Here is a 21569-nt window from a genome sequence, read left to right as displayed (position 1 = left end):
AGATATTTGGTCATCTGAGTCATTTTCTAATGGATCCTTCAGGAAGGGCATATGAGCACCACACTCCTGAGTGCTTGCATGTTCATAATAGTTTGTATATGACTTTAAACTTGAATGTTTTACTGCATTTACTTTTCATAGCTTTTGTAATATAAATGTTACTCTATTGTCCTGTGGCATAAAATGTTGCTATTGAGAAGTCTAATGTCACTTTATTTTCTTTCACTAATGAGGGCTTGGTCATTTTGCTTTGATGTTCAAAGGTCTTTTTTTTCCTTTTAAGTTTGATAGATTTACTAAGTTATGTCTTGTTTTGGCCACTGTGGGTTGATTTTCCAGGGTCCTCATGTGCCCTTTAAATATACAGGTTCAGATCTTTATATCAGGAGCATTTTCCAGAATAAGCTATTGCTTTCTCTCCAGTCCTTTTATCTTTTTCTTTATTTCATTTCTATTTTTAAATTTTCTTCCTGTTCTTTCTTATGATATTATTTGTCCTTGTGTTCTTCTTACTTTTGTTCATTTCTGAAATTTTTTTTTTCTTTTAGTTCTAATTCTTAACCTCTCTCAGACCACTTTCCAAACTTTCTTTTGTCCAATCACGTCATTTTCTAATCCTGATTTATGGCATTCTTCCATAGCTTCTATAATTATCTCAAATTCTCTCTCTTTTTTTTAATCATTTATTTCTTTTTTTTAAATTTTATTTTATTTTTAAACTTTACAATATTATATTGGTTTTGCCATATATCAAGATGAATCCGCCACAGGTATACATGTGTTCCCCATCCTGAACCCTCCTCCCTCCTCCCTCCCCATACCATCCCTCTGGGTCGTCCCAGTGCACCAGCCCCAAGCATCCAGTATCATGCATTGAACCTGGACTGGCGACTTGTTTCATATATGATATTATACATGTTTCAATGCCATTCTCCCAAATCATCCCACCCTCTCCCTCTCCCTCTCCCACAGAGTCCATAAGACTGTTCTATACATCAGTGTCTCTTTTGCTGTCTTGTATACAGGGTTGTTGTTACCATCTTTCTAAATTCCATATATATGCGTTAGTATACTGTACTGGTGTTTTTCTTTCCGGCTTACTTCACTCTGTATAATAGGCTCCAGTTTCATCCACCTCATTAGAACTGATTCAAATGTATTCTTTTTAATGGCTGAGTAATACTCCATTGTGTATATGTACCACAGCTTTCTTATCCATTCATCTGCTGATGGGCATCTAGGTTGCTTCCATGTCCTGGCTATTATAAACAGTGCTGCAATGAACATTGGGGCACACGTGTCTCTTTCCCTTCTGATTTCCTCAGTGTGTATGCCCAGCAGTGGGATTGCTGGGTCATAAGGCAGTTCTATTTCCAGTTTTTTAAGGAATCTCCACACTGTTCTCCATAGTGGCTGTACTAGTTTGCATTCCCACCAACAGTGTAAGAGGGTTCCCTTTTCTCCACACCCTCTCCAGCATTTATTGCTTGTAAACTTTTGGATCGCAGCCATTCTGACTGGTGTGAAATGGTACCTCATAGTGGTTTTGATTTGCATTTCTCTGATAATGAGTGATGTTGAGCATCTTTTCATGTGTTTGTTAGCCATCTGTATGTCTTCTTTGGAGAAATGTCTGTTTAGTTCTTTGGCCCATTTTTTGATTGGGTCATTTATTTTTCTGGAGTTGAGCTGCAGGAGTTGCTTGTATATTTTTGAGATTAGTTATTTGTCAGTTGCTTCATTTGCTATTATTTTCTCCCATTCTAAAGGCTGTCTTTTCACCTTGCTTATAGTTTCCTTTGTTGTGCAGGAGCTTTTAAGTTTAATTAGGTCCCATTTGTTTATTTTTGCCTTTATTTCCAGTACTCTGGGAGGTGGGTCATAGAGGATCCTGCTGTGATGTATGTCGGAGTGTTTTGCCTCTGTTCTCCTCTATGAGTTTTATAGTTTCTGGTCTTACGTTTAGATCTTTAATCCATTTTGAGTTTATTTTTGTGTATGGTATTAGAAAGTGTTCTAGTTTCATTCTTTTACAAGTGGTTGACCAGATTTCCCAACACCACTTGTTAAAGATATTGTCTTTAATCCATTGTATATTCTTGCCTCCTTTGTCAAAGATAAGGTGTCCATATGTGTGTGGATTTATCTCTGGGCTTTCTATTTTGTTCCATTGATCTATATTTCTGTCTTTGTGCCAGTACCGTACTGTCTTGATGACTGTGGCTTTGAAGTCAGGCAGGTTGATTCCTCCAGTTCCATTCTTCTTTCTCAAGATTGCTTTGGCTATTCGAGGTTTTTTGTATTTCCATACAAATTGTGAAATTATTTGTTCTAGCTCTGTGAAGAATACCGTTGGTAGCTTGATAGGGATTTTAGCTCATTTGAAAGTATTAGGTTAAGATATTTATTATTTTATGGTCATGTCTTTATATTATGATTTCATTGTCTATAGCAGGGATCCCCAACCTCCAAGATCTAGTGCCTGATGATCTGAGGTGGAACTCAGAAATAAAGTCCACAGTAAATGTAATGTGCTTGAATCATCCCCAAACCATTGCCCCCACTATCTGTGGAAAAACTGTCTTCCGTGAAATGGGTCCCTGATGCCAAAAAGGCTGGGGACTGCTGGTATAGGAATAGTTCTCTGTCCATTATTAACTTTCTTCTTAAAATAATATTATATGGATTCAACCACAATCACTGCTGAGGTCATGGTGTTTTGTGCTCTTCCAGGGGAGGATGTCTGAAATATCTTTCCTAGATTGAATGCTCTAGGGCTCCATTTTCCCTTGTTGTTATGGCATGAATGGCTCTTTCTGAGATATGTTGTCTCCACCCCGACCACCCCCACCCTCTCTACCTTAGTCTGGCTCTTCTTTTCCTTTTGCCTTTGGTGTCCTGATGTGTTCTGTTTCCGTGCAATGCCCAACGGTTTCTCTTCTGTCTGGGGATTTATCCTATAGTCTCTGCTTTATGAAAGTTACATGGAGTATTTTAGTGCAGAATTATCCATACTCATCATATATTCATTGTGAATGTTAGCTTTTAAAGTTACAAAGATTTCATCATCTTTTAATTTTACTTTTTCTAGACTTGCCTGTTCATAGTAGCTTTATTATTTTTAAATTAATTTTTATTGGAGTATATAGTCACTTTACAATGCTGTTTCTGCTGTACATCAAAGAGAATCACCTTTATGTATACATATATCCCCTCTGTTTTGGATTTCCTTTCTTTATCTTTTTTAAATGCATTGTGATCTGAGCTATCTGAGAGTTGGCAGGGCGTCTGGAGCCTGCAAAGCCCCTTCCCAGTTTTGGCAGCTCTTGTCCGATGGACCTGCAGAGCTTTCCATGCTAAGAGGAGACTCTTCCTTTTGGGAGTGGGTACCTGATGGTGATCCAGTTTCTGAGATGTTGATTGGAGACCCCTTGTGTTTCTTCTTCCTACTGTAGTTGTCATTATGTGTCTTGTTGCTGCTAGTGTCCTGGCCACTCCTGCTTGTGGTTGTAGATATTGTCTGTAGGGTTTTGTTGTTGTTATTGCTGACTCAATTGTATTTTTGTTGGGGGTGGTCTGGGGAAATGGAGAAACTGTGTGATTGCCACCACTGCTAGCCTTCTATCTCTGGGTGATTTGGGAGCAAATGTGCTGCTGTGGATGTTTTAAAACATGTGAAACCTGAGATGAGATTTTACTTGTTTTTCTTTGTAACAGTTTTGTTCCTCCCCAACCCCCACCCCCAAACATATAAGATAATAGACACAATCCTGTTTGAAAATACAATGAAAATCATTGAATGGGATTTGGAAAATATCAAGGATCTCAGGAGAAAATGCTGTTTTGTCTATGCTTGTCATATTATGGAATAAATCATTCCAATCCCCTTCAAAATACAGAGAATTATGACCTTTTTTCCTAAGATAAGCCTCTCAGAAATTCATGCTTACCGAATGTATGAATAATAAGCCAAGAAACACAAACTGGAGGAATTATAAGGAAATGAACTTCCACATTTAAAAAATCTGCCTATTGTTATTCTGTTGCTGTGTAGTGTGGGATTTGCCAAAAATCTTATATCATTTATTTTTATTCAAAGTGATTAATGACAAATAATTTCTTATGATATTATAACAATCAACTTATGTAATTGCTTTGTTTTTTTGAACTTTTTTTTGTCTAAAAATCTGATTCATTTCATGGAATAAATAAGTACAATATGCAACACACAGAATCATGTCAACCTAAATCTCTGTTGTGTATACAGCTAGTGCCAAAGTCTCTTTGACTTGTCCAAGCTTCCTTAATTTCTAAACCAGGAAGACTCCTTCAAGTGTTTTTTGTTTTTTTTTTTTTCAATTAAAATTCTATTTCCATTAAAATACATGGGCAAATGGTTCCCCCAACATGCACTGCTTAGCCTGTACTCTTTCCTAAAAAAAAAAAACAAAAAAAAAACACTACAGATTTCTTTTCATATATCAATCATATATTTATTTATTTATTTGGCTTCACAAGTCTTAGCTGTGGCATGCAAGATCTAGTTCCCTGACCACAGTTTGAACCTGGGCCCCCTGCATTAGGAGCATGGATTCTTACCCACTAGACCACCAGGGAAGTCCCTCATTCATACATTTATTAATGGCTTAATCCTTGAAAGGCAGTATACCAGATACATTTCAGCTATTTTTATTCATTTCCTGTGGTCACAGCTATGCCATATAAGTATTACTATCTCCATTTTATAGATGAGACACTTGAGGTTCAAAGACTTGCAGTATTTTGTTCAAGAACTAATAATAAGTTGGTGAAAAAAATTGAATTCCATTCTAACTTCCAAATCTGGCCACTTGACATTGGACTGAGTTGGCTCATTTAATTTAGTGTTTCTTTACTTTCTTCCCCTCTCACTTCCTCCTCTCCTCTCTTTCCCTCCCTTCCTCCATGTCTCCCTTCCTCTGTCCCATCCTCCCTTCTTTCCTTCCTCCCACAAACATTTACTCTAAGTCTGGCACTGTTTTAGGTGATGGGAAAACAGCAAGAAATACACCATTTCTGCCTTCAGGAATCTTGCATTTGAGATTGGATTGTGTTTAGAGACAAACAAACAAATTTGTGTATGTATGTGTGTTCAGTATATCAGATAATGATCAGTACTAACTCCCCAGGACTCCCCTCCCCACCATCAAAAAAGACAGAAGGATATGAGACTAGAGAGTGCTTTGCAGTAGAAGGCTGTTACTTTGAGGAAAGTATACCTAACTCAATGAAGCATAAGACCCATACATTTGCTGGGGTGGCCAAAAAGCTCATTTGGGTTTTTCAAAAGCAATTTAAAATTCTTTCCACAAGCTTCTCTTCCAGACGAATCTTTACAAAAGTGAAAAATAAATTGTCATTTGCATCGTTCTTTTCTCTATAAGTTCTAAATGCTTGTAATTAACATGTAGCAATAATATACTATCTTCTGTCCAATGCTCCCTAAACATTGCCTTGTCAACCTGTTGATAAGACAAAATTGAATGATTACCACAGTTAGGGGCAACAGCATCTCAACAGAGTTTTGACCGGATCTCAAGGGAGAAAGGCAATTCAGATTTTATTAAGAGTTTGCAACTTGGTTTAAAATGGGGGCTTGATGAGTATTGTGACATAACAGTTTGGATTGGTGGAAGCAACAAAACAAAAAATTTGAGGCAAGGAATTTAAAGAGTCTCAAGGAAGCATAAACAAATGGTGATGCTTCATACGGAAGCCCTTCCTGGGTGTTTCCAGAGTTTCCTGTAATGATCAATCAAGTCATATGCAGGCAAGAGTGTCCTGGAATAGTAAAATCATGCTAATACAGTTATGAAGACCAGTGGGTGAAAGAAAGTGAAAGTAAAGTCGCTTAGTCCTCTCTGATTCTTTGCAGCCCCATGGGCTGTAGCCTACTAGGCCCTTCCGTCCATGGGATTTTTCAGGCAAGAGGACTGGAGTGGGTTGCCATTTCCTTCTCCAGGGGATCTTCTCAACTCAGGGATTGAACCCGGGCCTCCCGGACTGTAGACAGACGCTTCACTGTCTGAACCACCAGTGAAGCCAACAGAACAGTGGGCAGTGAAGTCATATTAATGCAGATCCTTTGATTGTATACATTAAATACATAAAATCCGGGTTGAAAATCTTTATGTGATTCTCACACATCATAATATGGATACCTTTTTTAATTCCTGAGAAGATGAATTTGAAAATTATATGAAATGTCCTGATTAGAAATGATGGTCTCTTTCATAGAGAACAGACTTATGGACATGGGGAGAGGGGAGGAGAGGGTGAGATACATGGAGAGAGTAACATAGAAACTTACATTACCATATGTAAAATAGACAGACAGTGGGAATCTGTTGTATGTCTCAGGGAACTCAAACAGGGGCTGTGTATCAACCTAGAGGGGTGGGATGTGGAGGGAGATGGGAGGGAGGTTTAAGAGGGAGGGGACATATGTATAGCTATGATTGATTCATGTTGAGGTTTGACAGAAAACAATAAAATTCTGTAAAGCAATTATCTTTCAATTAAAAAATTAATTAATTAAAAAAAGAAATGCTGGTCTGTTTCAAATTTATTTCCTCTATATTCTGTTTTGAAATTTCAGTGGCATTTAAAAAATATTTATTTATTTATTTGTCTACACTGGGTCTTAGCTGTGGCTCGCGGAATCTTTAGTCTTTGTGGTGGCATGTGAACTCCTTCAGTTGTGACATGTGGGATCTAGTTCCTTGACCAGGGATCAAACCCAACCACCCTGCATTGGGAGCCTGGAGTCTTAGCCACTAGAACATCAAGGAAGTCCCTTCAGCAGTGTTTGGCATCCATTCTTTTCTTCATCTGGCCCCACCATCTGAAATAGGACATGAAATTTTGTTTCTGACCCATCTTAAATCTGTACACATAGATTAAATGAAACTATATTGTTGCCAACTATATAAACTTGCCAACACTGGCTCTGGTTCATGCAAGGGAGATTCTAGGCCAACCTGTATTATCCTTTGCTACATTGTCATTTGGTTTTTGATCCCCAGGTCTTTGCTTTTCATCACCCCTTTTTAAATGTGCCCCCACTTTTACATACTGCTTCCTAGATGTGGTCCCTTTATGGCATCAGTGGTGGTTAGAATGGGGGTGAGAAGGAGGAATGGAAAAGAATTGGTTGGCAAGTTCCCTGAAATATTTTTAAGATGCTTTGGCCAATTTGGAGAAGTGGGTCATAATTCATGTGTCATAGACTGGCTCATTCATCCTCTTTGATACATTTCAGCTACAGCAAAATTGTCACAATAAGGAAATTATAAATCTTTCTACATGTTAACATTCAAATTTAATTAATACTAATGGGCAAAGCTGTCTTTAGGGGCAGATGACATGATAAGGAAAAAGTCTGAGAAGCAGATAATAAAGGTAGAGTGTGAAAGTACTGTTTGAGAATCAATCCAGGTTTACTGCCAACAGTATTACCCTGTGTTCATACTGTCCAGATTTTGCTCTTTAGAATGGCCCTGCCACAGTTTGGATTTGGGGTTTTCTAATGTTTATTTTTAATTTATTTTTTTATTTGTATAGTTCTTCTGTGTATTCTTACCACCTCTTCTTAATATCTTCTGCTTCTGTCCTTTACTGAGCCCATCTTTGCATGAAATGTTCCCTTGATATCTCTAATTTTCTTGAAGAGATCTCTAGTCTTTCCCATTCTATTGTTTTCCTCTATTTCTTTGCATTGATCGCTAAGGAAGGCTTTCTTATCTCTCCTTGCTATTCTTTGGAACTCGGCATTTAAATGGTATATCTTTCCTTTTCTCTTTTGCTTTTCACTTCTCTTCTTTTCACAGCTATTTGTAAGCCTCCTCAGCCAGCCATTTTGCTTTTTTGCATTTCTTTTTCTTGGGGATGGTTTTGATTCCTGTCTCCTGTACAATGTCACAAACCTCCGTCCATAGTTCATCAGGCACTCTATCAGATCTAGTCCCTTAAGTCTATTTCTTACTTCCACTACATAGTCATCAGGGGTTTGATTTAGGTCATACCCGAATGGTCTAGTGGTTTTCCCCACTTTCTTCAATTTAAGTCTGAATTTGGCAATAAGGAGTTCATGATCTGAGCCACAGTCAGCTCCCAGTCTTGTTTTTGCTGACTGTATAGAGCTTCTCCATCTTTGGCTGCAAAGAATATAATCGATCTGATTTCAGTGTTGGCCATCTGGTGATGTCCATGTGTAGAGTCTTGTGTTGTTGGAAGAGGGTGTTTGCTATGACCAATGTATTTCCTTGGGAGAACTGTGTTAGCCTTTGCCCTGCTTCATTCTGTACTCCAAGGCCAAATTAGCCTGTTACTCCAGGTGTTTCTTGACTTCCTATTTTTGCATTCCAGTCCCCTATAATGAAAAGCACATTTTTTGGGGGTGTTAGTTCTAGAAGGTCTTGTAGGTCTTCATAGAACCGTTCAACTTCAGTTTCTTCAGCGTTACTGGTCAGGGCATAGACTTGGATTACCATGATATTGAATGGTCTGCCTTGGAAATAAATAGAGATCATTCTGTCATTTTTGAGATTGCATCCAGGTATTGCATTCAGACTCTTTTGTTGACTATGATGGCTACTCCATTTCTTCTAAGGGATTCCTGCCCACAGTAGTAGATATTATGGTCATCTGAATTAAATTCACCCATTCCAGTCCATCTTAGTTCGCTGATTCCTAGAATGTCAATGTTCACTCTTGCCATCTCGTTTGATCACTTGCAATTTGCCTTGATTCATGGACCTAACATTCCATGTTCCTATGCAATATTGCTCTTTACAGCATCAGCCCTTGCTTCTATCACTAGCCCCATCCACAAATGGGTGTTGTTTTTGCTTTGGCTCCATCCCTTCATTGTTTCTGGAGCTATTTCTCCACTGATCTCCAGTAGCATATTGGCACCTACTGACCTGGGGAGTTCATCTTTCAGTGTCCTATCTTTTTGCCTTTTCATACTGTTCATGGTGTTCTCAAGGTAAGAATACTGAAGTGGTTTGCCATTCCCTTCTCCAGTGGACCACATTCTCTCAGAATTCCAGTTGAGCTGTTTCAAATGCTGAAAGATGATGCTGTGAAAGTGCTGCATTCAATATGCCAGCAAATTTGGAAAACTCAGCAGTGGCTACAGGACTGGAAAAAGTCAGTTTTCATTCCAATCCCAAAGAAACGCAATACCAAAGAGTGCCCAAACTACTGCACAATTGCACTCATCTCACACGCTAGTAAAGCAATGCTCAAAATTCTCCAAGCCAGGCTTCAGCATATTGCTGTGAACTTCCAGATGTTCAAGCTTGTTTTAGAAAAGGCAGAGGAACCAGAGACCAAATTGCCAACATCCACTGGATCATTGAAAAACCAAGAGAGTTCCAGAAAAGCGTCTATTTCTGCTTTATTGACTATGCCAAAGCCTTTGACTGTGTGGATCAAAGTAAACTGTGGAAAATTGTAAAAGAGATGGGAATACCAGACCACCTGACCTGCCTCTTGAGAAACGTGTATGCAGGTCAGGAAGCAACAGTAGAACTGGACATGGTACAACAGACTGGTTCCAAACAGGAAAAGGAGTATGTCAAGGCTGTATATTGTCACCCTGCTTATTTAACTTATATGCAGAGCACATCATGCAAAACGCTGGGCTGGAGGAAGCACAAGCTGGAATCAAGATTGCCAGGAGAAATATCAATAACTTTAGATATGCAAATGACACCACCCTTAGGACAGAAAGCAGAGAAGAACTAAAGAGCCTCTTGATGAAAGTGAAAGAAGAAAGTGAAAAAGTTGACTTAAAGCTCAACATTCAGAAAACTAAGATCATGGCATCTGGTCCCATCACTTCATGGCAAATAGATGGGGAAACAGTGGCTAACTTTATTTTTCTGGGCTCCAAATCACTACAGATGGTGATTGCAGCCATGAAATTAAAAGGTGCTTACTCCTTGGAAGGAAAGTTATGACCAACCTAGATAGCATATTAAAAAGCAGAGACTTTGCTTTGCCAACAAAGGTCTGTTCTAGTCAAGGCTATGGTTTTTTCAGTGGTCATGTATGGATGTGAGTGTTGGACTATAAAGAAAGCTGAATGCTGAAGAATTGATGCTTTTGAACTGTGGTGTTGGAGAAGACTCTTGAGAGTCCCTTGGACTGCAAGGAGATCCAACCAGTCCATTCTAAAGGAGATCAGTCCTGGGTATTCATTGGTAGGACTGATGTTGAAGCTGAAACTCCAATACTTTGGCCACTTGATATGAAGCACTGACTTATTTGAAAGGACCCTGATGCTGGGAAAGATTGAGGGCAGGAGGAGAAGGGGATGACAGAGGATGAGATGGCTGGATGGCATCACCGACTCAATGGACATGGGTTTGGGTGGACTCTGGGAGTTGGTGATGGACAGGGAGGCCTGGCATGCTGTGGTTCATGGGGCTGCAAAGAGTCGGACACAACTGAGCAACTGAACTGATACTGATAATGTTTATTTTAAAAAACAGACATCTCTACCTTTCCTTTGGAAAAGGCAGGATAACAAATTCAGACCCACCAAGTTGCTCAGCAAGATTTTAAAACTTTTACTCTCATTCCTGACATCCATCAGTGTAATTGTAGCCCAAGTTTCTTTTGGGTATTTAGCTAAGACGACGCCCAGAGGCTGTGATTTCTACGTGGTCCTTGGGGTCAAACTCATGTTGACTCAGTAGCACTGAGCTATGTGGGCATTGATTCATCCAGCATTTTTACATGTAAAGTGGCAGCCTAAATGATGACCTCCCTAAAATCCACCAGACAAGTCCCTTTTGAGATAATGAAGAATCCCTGAAGATTTGAACAAAAACAGCACACCCAGGACCATGTCATTTCAGTTGTGTTTAATGTGCAATATTATACACTGATGGGTGATGGAAAAGAAAGCTTTATTGAACTTCTCTCTTTGGCTGAGTTCTGTTCAGCATCAGAACAAGTCCAAGTAAGGCCTGATGAACTGAGGTGACTCTCTAGTGAATTTTAAAATGTTGATCTACTCTAGGTCACATGTTTCCCCAGAAACAGTCTCACTGATGATTTGAGTAACTTGAAGCTACCTGTAGGGTATGAATAGACTGTCCCAGCCAGGTCCCATTTGGTTTAACTTATCTTCCTTTCCAGGATCTACTTAGAGTCTCTTCCCTTCCTTCTAGGTCTAATGGTTTACTCAGATCTTCTGCATTGCAGGCAGGTTCTTTACCAGCTGAGCCACAAGCAAAGCCGTTAATATGCTACTATCTCCCTAAATTACTGTGCTCATTTCACATGCTAGTAAGGTTATGCTCAAAATCCTTCAAACTATGCTTCAGCAGTACATGAACTGAGAATTTCTAGATGTACAAGCTGGATTTCAAAGAGTTAGAGGAACAAGAGATCAAATTGCCAACATTCATTGGATCATGGAGAAAGCAAGTGAGTTCCAGAAAAGCATCTAACTCTGTTTCATAGACTATGCTAAAACTTTTGACTGTGCAGATCACAACAAACTGTGGAAAACTCTTAAAGAGATGGGAACACCAGTCCACCTTACCTGTCTCCTGTGAAACCTGTATATGGGTCAAAAGTAACAGTTAGAACCAGACATGGAACAATGAACTGGTTCAAAATTGGGACAGGAGTATAACAAGGCTGTATATTGTCACCCTGCTTATTTAACTTCTGTGCAGAATACACCATGTGAAATCCTAGGCTGGATGAGTAAAAAACTGAAATCAAGATTTCAGAGAGAAATATCAACAAGCTCAGGTATGCAGATGATACCACACTAATGGCAGAAAGTGAAGAGGAACTAAAGAGCCTGTTGATGAAAAGTGAAAGAGGAGAGTGAAAAGCTGACTTGAAACTCAACATGAAAAAAACCAAGATCATGGCATCTGGTCCCATCACTTCGTGGCAAATAGAAGGGAAAAGGGGAAAACAGTGACAGATTTTATTTTCTTGGGCTCCAAAATCACTGCAGACAGTGACTGCAGCCATGAAATTAAAAGACGCTTGCTCCTTGGAAGACAAGGTATGACAAACCTAGACAGCATATTAAAAAAGAGACATATTAAAAAAAAAAGAGAGAGACACTACTTTACCAATAAAGGTCTGTGTAGTCAAAGCTATGGTTTTTCCAATAGTCATGTATGGATATGAGAATTGGATCATAAAGAAGGATGAGAGCCAAAGAATTGTTGCTTTACAATTATGGTGCTGGAGAAGACTCTTGAGAATCCCTTGGACTGCAAGGAGATCAAACCAGTCCATTCTAAAGGAAATAACTCCTGAATATTTATTGGAAGGACTGTTGCTAAAGCTGAAGCTCCAATACTTTGGCCACCTGATATGAAACGCTGATTGGAAAAGACCCTGATGCTGGAAGAGATTGAAGGAGAAAGGAGCAGCAGAGGATGAGATGGTTAGATAGTATCACCAACTCAATGGACTGGAATTCGAGCAAACTGTGGGAGATAGTGGAGCACAGAGAAGCCTGGCATGCTACAGTCCACGGGGTTGCAAAGAGTTGGATGCAACTTAATAACTAAACAACAACAACAATCTCCCTAAGACCATTAAAAGATTCCGGTATCTGATTTTGGCTTCCCATTAAGATGATGAGCTAGGATGGGTTGCTAGCTTTCTCTTTTCAAATCAACTATAGGGAAACTAGAAGTGAAAAGAAAGCATGGATTAGAGAACTAACGACAATAGCATGAACTTTCTGGTAAGAGTGAATGGTGTGGTGACTGCTGCGTGTGGAGGGTAGATTGAAGGTACCAGGGTTAGTTTGAGGAGGACACTTCAGGGGCAGTAAGAGTACAGACTGGAGAAGAGCTTTTATGTTTTATTCTTGCTTCTTCCTTATGTGGCTTTGAGTCAATAGTTGATGGATCCTTCACCACAGAAATCAACTTTTAGCACCCTAGTCTCTGGTGCCAGGGCCTTTGGAGTAATGTGAGGGCAGAGTGAACTGCTTACAGAAGTGAGGGACTTATCAAAATAGACAAGGAGCGCCAGACACAGTGTGGCACTGTCTTCGCTTCTGTGCTTCTGAACCCCCATGGCTAGTAGATTACAACTCATGGAGATGAATTACTAACAATGCCTATTTTTTTGACAAAAAATTTACTTAGTAGTTATATAGAAAATAATAACTCTATGTGTTGCTCAAACATGAACCCTATTGTACACATGATTACCTAAAAGAAATAGAAGTCTTAACAAAGATAATCTAAAGATCATACAATTTCCAAAATGTTTTAGCAATAACTACTGATCCTGTAAAAACTTGAAGTAAAAGCTCATTGTTAAAATATCAGATGTTAATTGGAGTTTTCATTTTACTTGCCATTGTTGTCATCATTTTAATTTAATGAAGGTATTCTAGCAAGGCTAAACTGAGTAATGTTACACTATATTGAAATTTATCAGTTGGCGAAAATTAGAGGTTTTTTTTTTCTAATTTCTGAAAAAAATGCCTGTTTTTTTTTTTACAATGCCTACTTTTAAAAGGTGTTTAAAGATGACTCCCTGACCAGCACAGGGGCCTCATTAAGTGCCAAGTATGATGTATATCATAAAAAACAAACCAAAAAACAAAATACCCCTCACACCTAGATGCTAGAGTAAACTTTAAGAACACCAAAGACAGAGTGAATGATAACAGTTTCTGGAGATAAACAGAAGATTTCCTGCAAGGAATCAACAAGCAAATACTGAAATAGTAGTCCTAGATACAAGAAAACAATGGCTTAATATTTAAAAATATTGGAGAGAAATGAACTTTGAGCCAAGAAGTTTATATTTAATTATATTTAATTGGTATTTAAACATGAGGGTATAAATAAAAAATTAAGTGCTTCTTTCAAGGGTATTGTTTGGCACAGCAGTTCAGGACTAAAAGGGCAATTTCATGCTTGCTAGGGGCCCAGGCTCCTTCCATCATGTTGGTGGGATATCCATCTAGGGTTCTGGCCTCAACTGTGTGATCCATGATGGCTACTCCAGCCATCACCATTATGGCCATATTTCAGCCATCAAAAACGAGATAGAGAAAGCTGTGCCACTTCCTTTTTAAAAAAGTTACAGCTAGGACTTCCCTGTTGGTCCAGTGGTTAAGAATATGCCTGCTGATGCAGGGGACACAGGTTCGATCCTTGGTCTGGGAAGATTGCACATGCAGCAGGGCAACAAATCCCATGCTCTATAAGTACTGAGCCCTTGGGCTCTTGAGCCCGTGCCTCACAAGAAAAGAAGCCACTGCAATGAGAAGCCTGCACACCACAACTAGAGAAAGCACACACAACCAGAGAAAGCAATGAAGACACACTGCAACCAGAAGAAAAAAGTTACAACTGAAAGATGAACACGTTGCTTCCACTCATATTCCATTGACTAGAACTTAGTCACAAAGTCATGTCTAGTTGCCAGACAGGCTGGGGAAGGCAGTCTTAATTCTGGCTGTATGTGAGTCCAGCCAAAAATTCAGAGGTTCTGCAATAAAATAGAAAAGGGGGGAAAATGGAGAATTTTTTAAACCACCATTATATATCCCAAACCAACAATATTCTCTTTAAGGTAAGGAAAAGACAAGAATATCGACTAGTACCACTACAGTTTAACATAATTCTAGTGAATGCTATAAAGAAAGAAAAAGAAGTTATTAAGAAAGAGATGAAACTTTCATTATTATAGATAATATAATCTACCTGGGGGAAAAAACAACAGAATCAGTCTATAAACTACTAGAGCCATTAAGGGATTTTTAGGATTGTTGTTAGATATGTCCATTTACAAAAATTGATTTTTATATGCTTGTATTAACTGTCTAGAAAAATACAATAAAATAAGATGTGATTCTTAATTCCAATAAAATTTAAAGATATTTAGGTTTTAATAAAGAATGTGTGAGTGTGTTCAGTCACTTCAGTCATATCTGATTCCTTGTGATCCTGTAGATTGTAGCCCAACAGGTTCCTCTGTCCAGGGGATTCTCCAGGCAAAAATACTGGAGTGGGTTGCCATGCCTTCCTCCAGGGGATCTTCCCAACCCAGGGATTAAACTCGTGTCTCCTGTTTCTCCTGTATTGCCGTGGAAACTTTACCGCTGAGCCCCTGGGGAATCCCTAGTAAAGAATACACAAAACTTTTCTTGAGAAAAAATTTAAACTGAATAAAAGACAAAGAAATACATCCAAATAAACACTCAAGTGTCTCTGGGGGGATATTAATATTGTAAAGATGTCCTCCCAAATTAATTCTATAATTCTTCTCAAATTTATATATTCAAGGAATCTCAGTCAAGGTTCTTGGTTGAACTAATTATAAAGTTTATGTGAAAGATTAAAGGTCTATGAATGGCTTAATCTGTCTTTAGAAAAGACAATTTAAAGAGAGTTTTTGTCTGACCAGATATTGATATATTGTGAAGCCACAGTAATTTTTTAAAATTCAAAATTTTTAAAGGTGATCAAAGCAAGCAAATAGATTATTGGAATAGAATAGATAATTCAGTGACTTAATATATGATAAAGGTTCTAAAAATAAGTGAAAGACTGCATCTTAGATGATAGTGGGAAAGCAGATTCTCCACATAAAGAAAAATGAAAATAATACCTATCTAACACCACATGCAATGGTGGACTCCAGATGGATTAAAGACCTCAATGTGAAAAGTATGCATTAAAATGTAATAGAAGATAATGTAGGAGAATATCTTCTTTTTTTAAAAAGTTTATTTTATTGAATAAAAGCTGGACAGGAGGATATCTGCCTTTAGCTCCTTTTCCTGACTTAAAAAAAAAAAAACAACTTTATTTTGTATTGTATTGGGGTATAGTCTGTTAACAATGTTGTGATAGTTTCAGGTGAACAGCAAGGGACTCAATCATACTTACACATGTATCCATTCTCCCCCTTGTATAGTTGAGTTACAATGTTGTGTTAATTTCTGCTGTACAGCAAAGTGATTACATTTGACTCATTGGAAAAGACCCTGGTACTGGTAAAGACTGAAGGCAGGAGAAGGGGATGAAAGAGAATGAGAAGGTTGGATGACGTCACCAACTTGATGAGTTTGAGCAAGCTCTGGGAGTTGTTGATGGACAGAGAAGCCTGGTGTGCTGCAGTCCATGGGGTCACAAAGAGTCAGACATGACTGAGTGACTGAACTGAACTGATATATTCTTTATTATATTCTTTTCCATTATGGTTTATTCCAGGATATTGAATATAGTTCCCTGTGCTACACTGTAGGACCTTGTTGTTTATTTATTTATTTTTTAATGCATTCATTTATTTTAGTTGGAGGCTAATTACAATATTGTAGTGATTTTGCCATACATTGACATGAATCTTCCATGGGTGTACATGTGTTCCCCATCCTGAACCCCCCTCCCACCTCCCTCCCATACCATCCCTCTGGGTCATCCCAGTGCACCAGCTCCGAGCACCCTGTCTCATGCATCGAACCTGGACTGGCGATCTGTTTCACATATGACAATATACATGTTTCAATGCCATTCTCCCAAATCATCCCACCCTCGCCCTCTCCCACAGAGTCCGAGACACAGATGTTTATTTATCCTATATATAATAGTCTGCATCTACTAATCCCAACTTCCCAGTCCATTCCTACCCTACCGTACCCTCCACCCCTTGGCAGCCACAAGTCTGTTCTCTATGTCTGTGAGTCTGTTTCTGTTTCATAGATAGGTTCAGTTCAGTTCAGTCATTCAGGTTCACTTGTGCCATATTTTAGATTCCACATGTAAATGATGTCATATGGTATTTATCTTTCTCTTTCTGACTAACTTCACTTAGTATGATAATCTCTAGGTTTATCTATGTTCCTGCAAATGGCATTGTTTCATTCATTTTTATGACTAATAGTCCAGTGTATATATGTACCATGTCTTCTTTATCCATTCATCTGCCATTGGATGTTTGAGTTGTTTCCATGTGTTAGCTACTGTGAATAGTGCTGCTATGAACATAGGGGTGCACATATCTTTTTGAATCATAGTTTTGTTCAGATATATGCCCAAGAGTAGGATTGATGGTCATATGGTATTTCTATTTTTAGTTTTTTAAGGAACCTCCATACTGTTTCCTGGGCTTCCCAGGTGACACTAGTGGTAAAGAACCCGCCTGCTAATGCAAAGACATAAGAGACGTGGGTTCGATTTCTGGGCTGGAAAGATTCCCTGGAGAAGGGCTTGGCAGCGCATTCCAGTATTCTTGCCTGGAGAATCCCATCCATGGACAGAAGAACCTGGTGGGCTACAGTCCCTAAGGTCACAAAGAGTCAGACATGACTGAAGCGACTTACCACAGCACATACTGATCTCCACAGTGACTGCACCAGCCTCCATTCCCACCAAGAGTGTAAGAGTGTTTCCTATAGGAGAATATCTTCTTACAATGGGAATCAAAAGAACTTCTTACACCTTCACAAATAAATACCATAAAGCAAAACTAAGGATTTACATTCAATGAAAGATGCTGTAGACAAAGTTACAAGTGAAAGATATGGAGAAATTATGTAACAGTACCTAAGGATGAAAACCTAGAACATGTAAGGAACTGGAAAGGAAATGGAAAGTGAAGTCAGTCATGTCCGACTCTTCGACTCTATGGAGTGTAGCCACCTAGGCTCCTGCATCCATGGGATATTTCAGGCAAAAATACTGGTGTGAGTTGCCATTTCCTTCTCCAGGGGATCTTCCTGATCCAGGAATTGAACTTGGGTCTCCTGCATAGCAGGCAGACTCTTTACCGTCTGAGCCACCAGGGAATCAAGGGACTGGGGATATCTGTAAATGAATCAGAAAAAGCTAGGAATCCCAGCATGAAACATGAGTCAAGAATGTGAATTGTCAGTTGGGCTACCCTGGTGACTCAGTGGTGAAGAATCCACCTGCCAGTGCAGGAAACACGGGTTCAGTCCTTCATCTAGAAAGATCCCACGTCCTTCAGAGCAGCTAAGTCCATGCACCACAACTGTTGACCCCTGTGCTCTAGAGACCAGGAGCTTTAACTACTGAGCCCAAGTGCCCTAGAGCCTGTGCTCCGCAACAAAGAAGCCACTGCAATGAGAAGGCTTTGTACCACAACTAGAGAGTAGTCCATGCTCCCTGCAACTGGAGAAAGCCCTTGCACCAAAGAAGACCCAGCACAGCCAAAAATAAATAAATAAAATAAAATAATTATGAACCCTCGGTTTACAAAAGGGAAACCCCCAAACTTAGGAAACACAGTAGAGTTACCCAAAAGCTTTATTCATCATACATGTAAATTAACATTACAATGAAATATCCCTTCACACACATTAGCTTGGTAGAATGACAGGGAAATGAAGTTAAAAGCACCCTCATGCATGGCTGATAGGAATATAGATTGGCTTAGATATTCTGGAGAGTATTTAGGCAGAAAATGATCAAATAAAATATTCCTATATCCTAAAATCCAGGAATTCTCTTCCTTGGCATTTCTCAAAGGAATTCACACACAGGCCCACAATAGAACACGTACATAGTTGTTCATCAGAGCACTATTAGTGGGGGTTGAAGAAAATCTGGGTGTCTGTTACTGGGGTAGAACATAGATATAATACAGGGCAACAGCCAGGGGCAATGCACTGAACATACACACAGCAATGTGGATGTCTTTTAAGACATGGTGCTGAGCAACTAAAGTAAGAAAGAATGGTATCTGTAGCCTAGTACCATTTATGTAGGCCTGTAAGAAATGCATGGAACACCAAAATGCCATTTTATAAAAATAATCACAGATAAGAGAATATTCATCAAATATACTAGAAACACTTCCAGGGAGGGATATTGGAGGGATGAGACTGGAAATGATAATCAAAGGAAATCAACAGATGAAGGCTGCACAGAGTCTTCCTTTTGCTTGATTCATGAAAATATTAGGGTGGGTTGGTCCCTCAAGGGTCCCCGCCCTGAAGGAGCAGGGCACAAATATTTCTGCTAGACTGGGTGGGCAGTGACACAGGGACAAGAATGAAGGAACCACCAAAGAGGAATCTGCGCCTGATAAGAATTTCAAAGGCAGAGAACTGGGTGCCAAGGAGAGTACTGTCCATCTTCCTAGTTTTGCCTACCTTTCCATAAGGAAAATGTATACTCTTTGGATTAAAAATAATCCAAGGCCAAGTACCATACCACATGGGGGCATTTTTCTTTTAGTAAAAGTGAAGATCCACCATCTGAGGAAATGAAGCCTAAAGTGGGGTACACGGTGGGGATGCTCAGCCTTATTTCATGGGGGAGTTTCTGACTCCACTGTTAATTGGCTGCAGCTGGACTAATTTCCTCAGGTGTAATTTGTCTCCACCAGAGGCTAACCTTTAAAACCTCACAGTGCATCAAATACAGCAGAAAAAGTGAAGTGGAAGGGAAAAAAGTCATCCAAATTTTAAAATCATCTGTGAAATTATGGTAAATGGTACAATACTGACATAATGCTTTCCCTTCTTCAGATTCCTCAGAAATACTTTGCGTTTATACCTCAAAAATATTTTAAATCTGTTCTTTTAAAAACCTCCCTAAACCCTAAGACATTATGCTTTTTAGAAAGCTCTAATTTATTTCTTCCTAAAGCGAGGTTTTTTTCTGGTTTTGTTATTGAAAAATACTGTAAATTCTAAGTCACAAACAAATGGGATAAAATAACAACGATAAAAAAATTTGGAGTATGGCTGCAATAGAGGATAAATTTAATCAAAATGATTCTTTACTATATATATACAACACACACACACACATACACACACACAATTTATCTATACTACATATAGGTCAGTTGGTCATTCATGTCTGACTCTTTGTGACCCCATGGACTCTAGCCTGCCAGGCTCCTCTGTTCATGGGATTCTCTAGGCAAAAATACTAGAGTGGGTTGCCATTTACTCCTCCAGGGGATCTTTCTGATCCAGGGATCGAAATTGCATCTCCTGTATCTCCTACATTGCAGGCAAAATCTTTACTGCTGAGCCACCAGGGAAGCCTATAGATTCTATAGGATATATCTTATATAGAGATTTAAAAATTCTAAAATCTGTATTATTCCATTTACTATGAGTAAAGATAGGATGACTTGTCAGCAAACACTGTAGGATTTCACTCCACTGGGGGCCTTTGAGTCAACAACTCCTGCACTGAAATGGACATAAGAGGGGCAATGGGAGGGGGTAGGGAGTAAGACTTTCATGGTTGTGGAATTTTGGTTTTATAAGATGCAAAGTTCTAGGGATGGTGGTGATGGCTCCATGAGAAGGTGAATATATCCGATTCCTCAGAAATGTGCACTTAAAAGGTGATGATGGTAAAGGGTATGTGACTTGTGTTTTATTTCACTTAAAATAAAAAACTGAAAAAAGAAATAAAAGGGGAGATATCCAATGGGATTCCAGAAAGAGGCATTTTCTCCTGTTTATTAATAGAAAAGGAAAATACCCATCAAATTTAGGAGCTAGTTAAGGAGCAGTGGAGCTATTCCATGCCCGCCGATGTTCCTTGAGGATCAGAATCCAGGGGAAAGGACCAAGGACTGAACATTAGGAGGAAAATGCCTGGCTTTTTCAATGGTTTTTGACCTTTCTCCCATCCCCAAAGCCTGAGACACAAAACACACTAATGTCACTTAATAGAGCCTTTAATTGATAGTCATGAGACTCACATTGGGTTTAGGATAGGTAGCAAAACCAGGGCCATTGCTAAGGCCACTCTTGGGTGTTGATAATGAAACCTTCTTGTTTCTGATAAGAATCATTCCCTGTCTGCCTCCTTCCGCTCAGTCCTAAGATGTGGCTGAGCGTGGATTCAATGGTGCATCCATTTCTTCCAGCAGTGGCTCTTCATCCACAAGCTTCTATTTAATACTTTCTGGCTTTCCTGTTACTGAAGGAACACTGCTAGTATCTGTGCCACCACTTCTAAAATAGATCTTGTCTTGTTTCCCCAATAAAAATGACTTTTTCATCTAGCTTGCCAATGACCTCAGAAGAAAATGTTTTGCTCTGTGTATTTGCTGTTCTAGTGAATTACACAGATCTGCCATTTCATATTCAAGAAGTCACTATTTTTTTTTTTAAAGCTCAAGGTAGAATGAAATTTATGTATACTTGGAAGACATCATAATGATGCATATTTTGCAGGTAAACTCTTAAGCTATGTTTTATATATTTCCTCTCATGTCATTCATTGTGCAAACATTTGCTGTCACCTACTTAAGTCTCAGTGTAGTTCTCAGTACCAGGGCAGCAGGGGAACAAGGCTGGTAACACCCCTGCATTCAGGGAGCTTGGCCTTCCAACCAGAAGAACTATAAGTTTTATATATTTTTTTTAAATGAAAAACACTTTTAAAAAGGAAATAAGAAATATTGGAAAATTTAAAAAATTTTTAAGATTTTTTTTTTTTATGTGGGCCATTTTTTAAAGTATTTTATTGAATTTGTTTCAGATTGCTTCTGTTTTGTGTTTTGGTTTTCTG

At 38.9% G+C, this 21569-nt stretch overlaps 1 protein-coding gene across 2 annotated transcripts in view; it reads left to right on the top strand.

The window, feature by feature from the left end:
- Positions 1-21569, top strand: part of ST8SIA6 (ST8 alpha-N-acetyl-neuraminide alpha-2,8-sialyltransferase 6) — a 300498-nt gene that overhangs the window by 81217 nt on the left and 197712 nt on the right. The window lies entirely within an intron of this gene.

Source organism: Bos indicus, chromosome 13 (genome assembly GCF_029378745.1).
Source record: "Bos indicus isolate NIAB-ARS_2022 breed Sahiwal x Tharparkar chromosome 13, NIAB-ARS_B.indTharparkar_mat_pri_1.0, whole genome shotgun sequence".
NCBI lineage: Eukaryota > Metazoa > Chordata > Mammalia > Artiodactyla > Bovidae > Bos > Bos indicus.
This window is presented reverse-complemented; position numbering and strand designations above follow the sequence as displayed.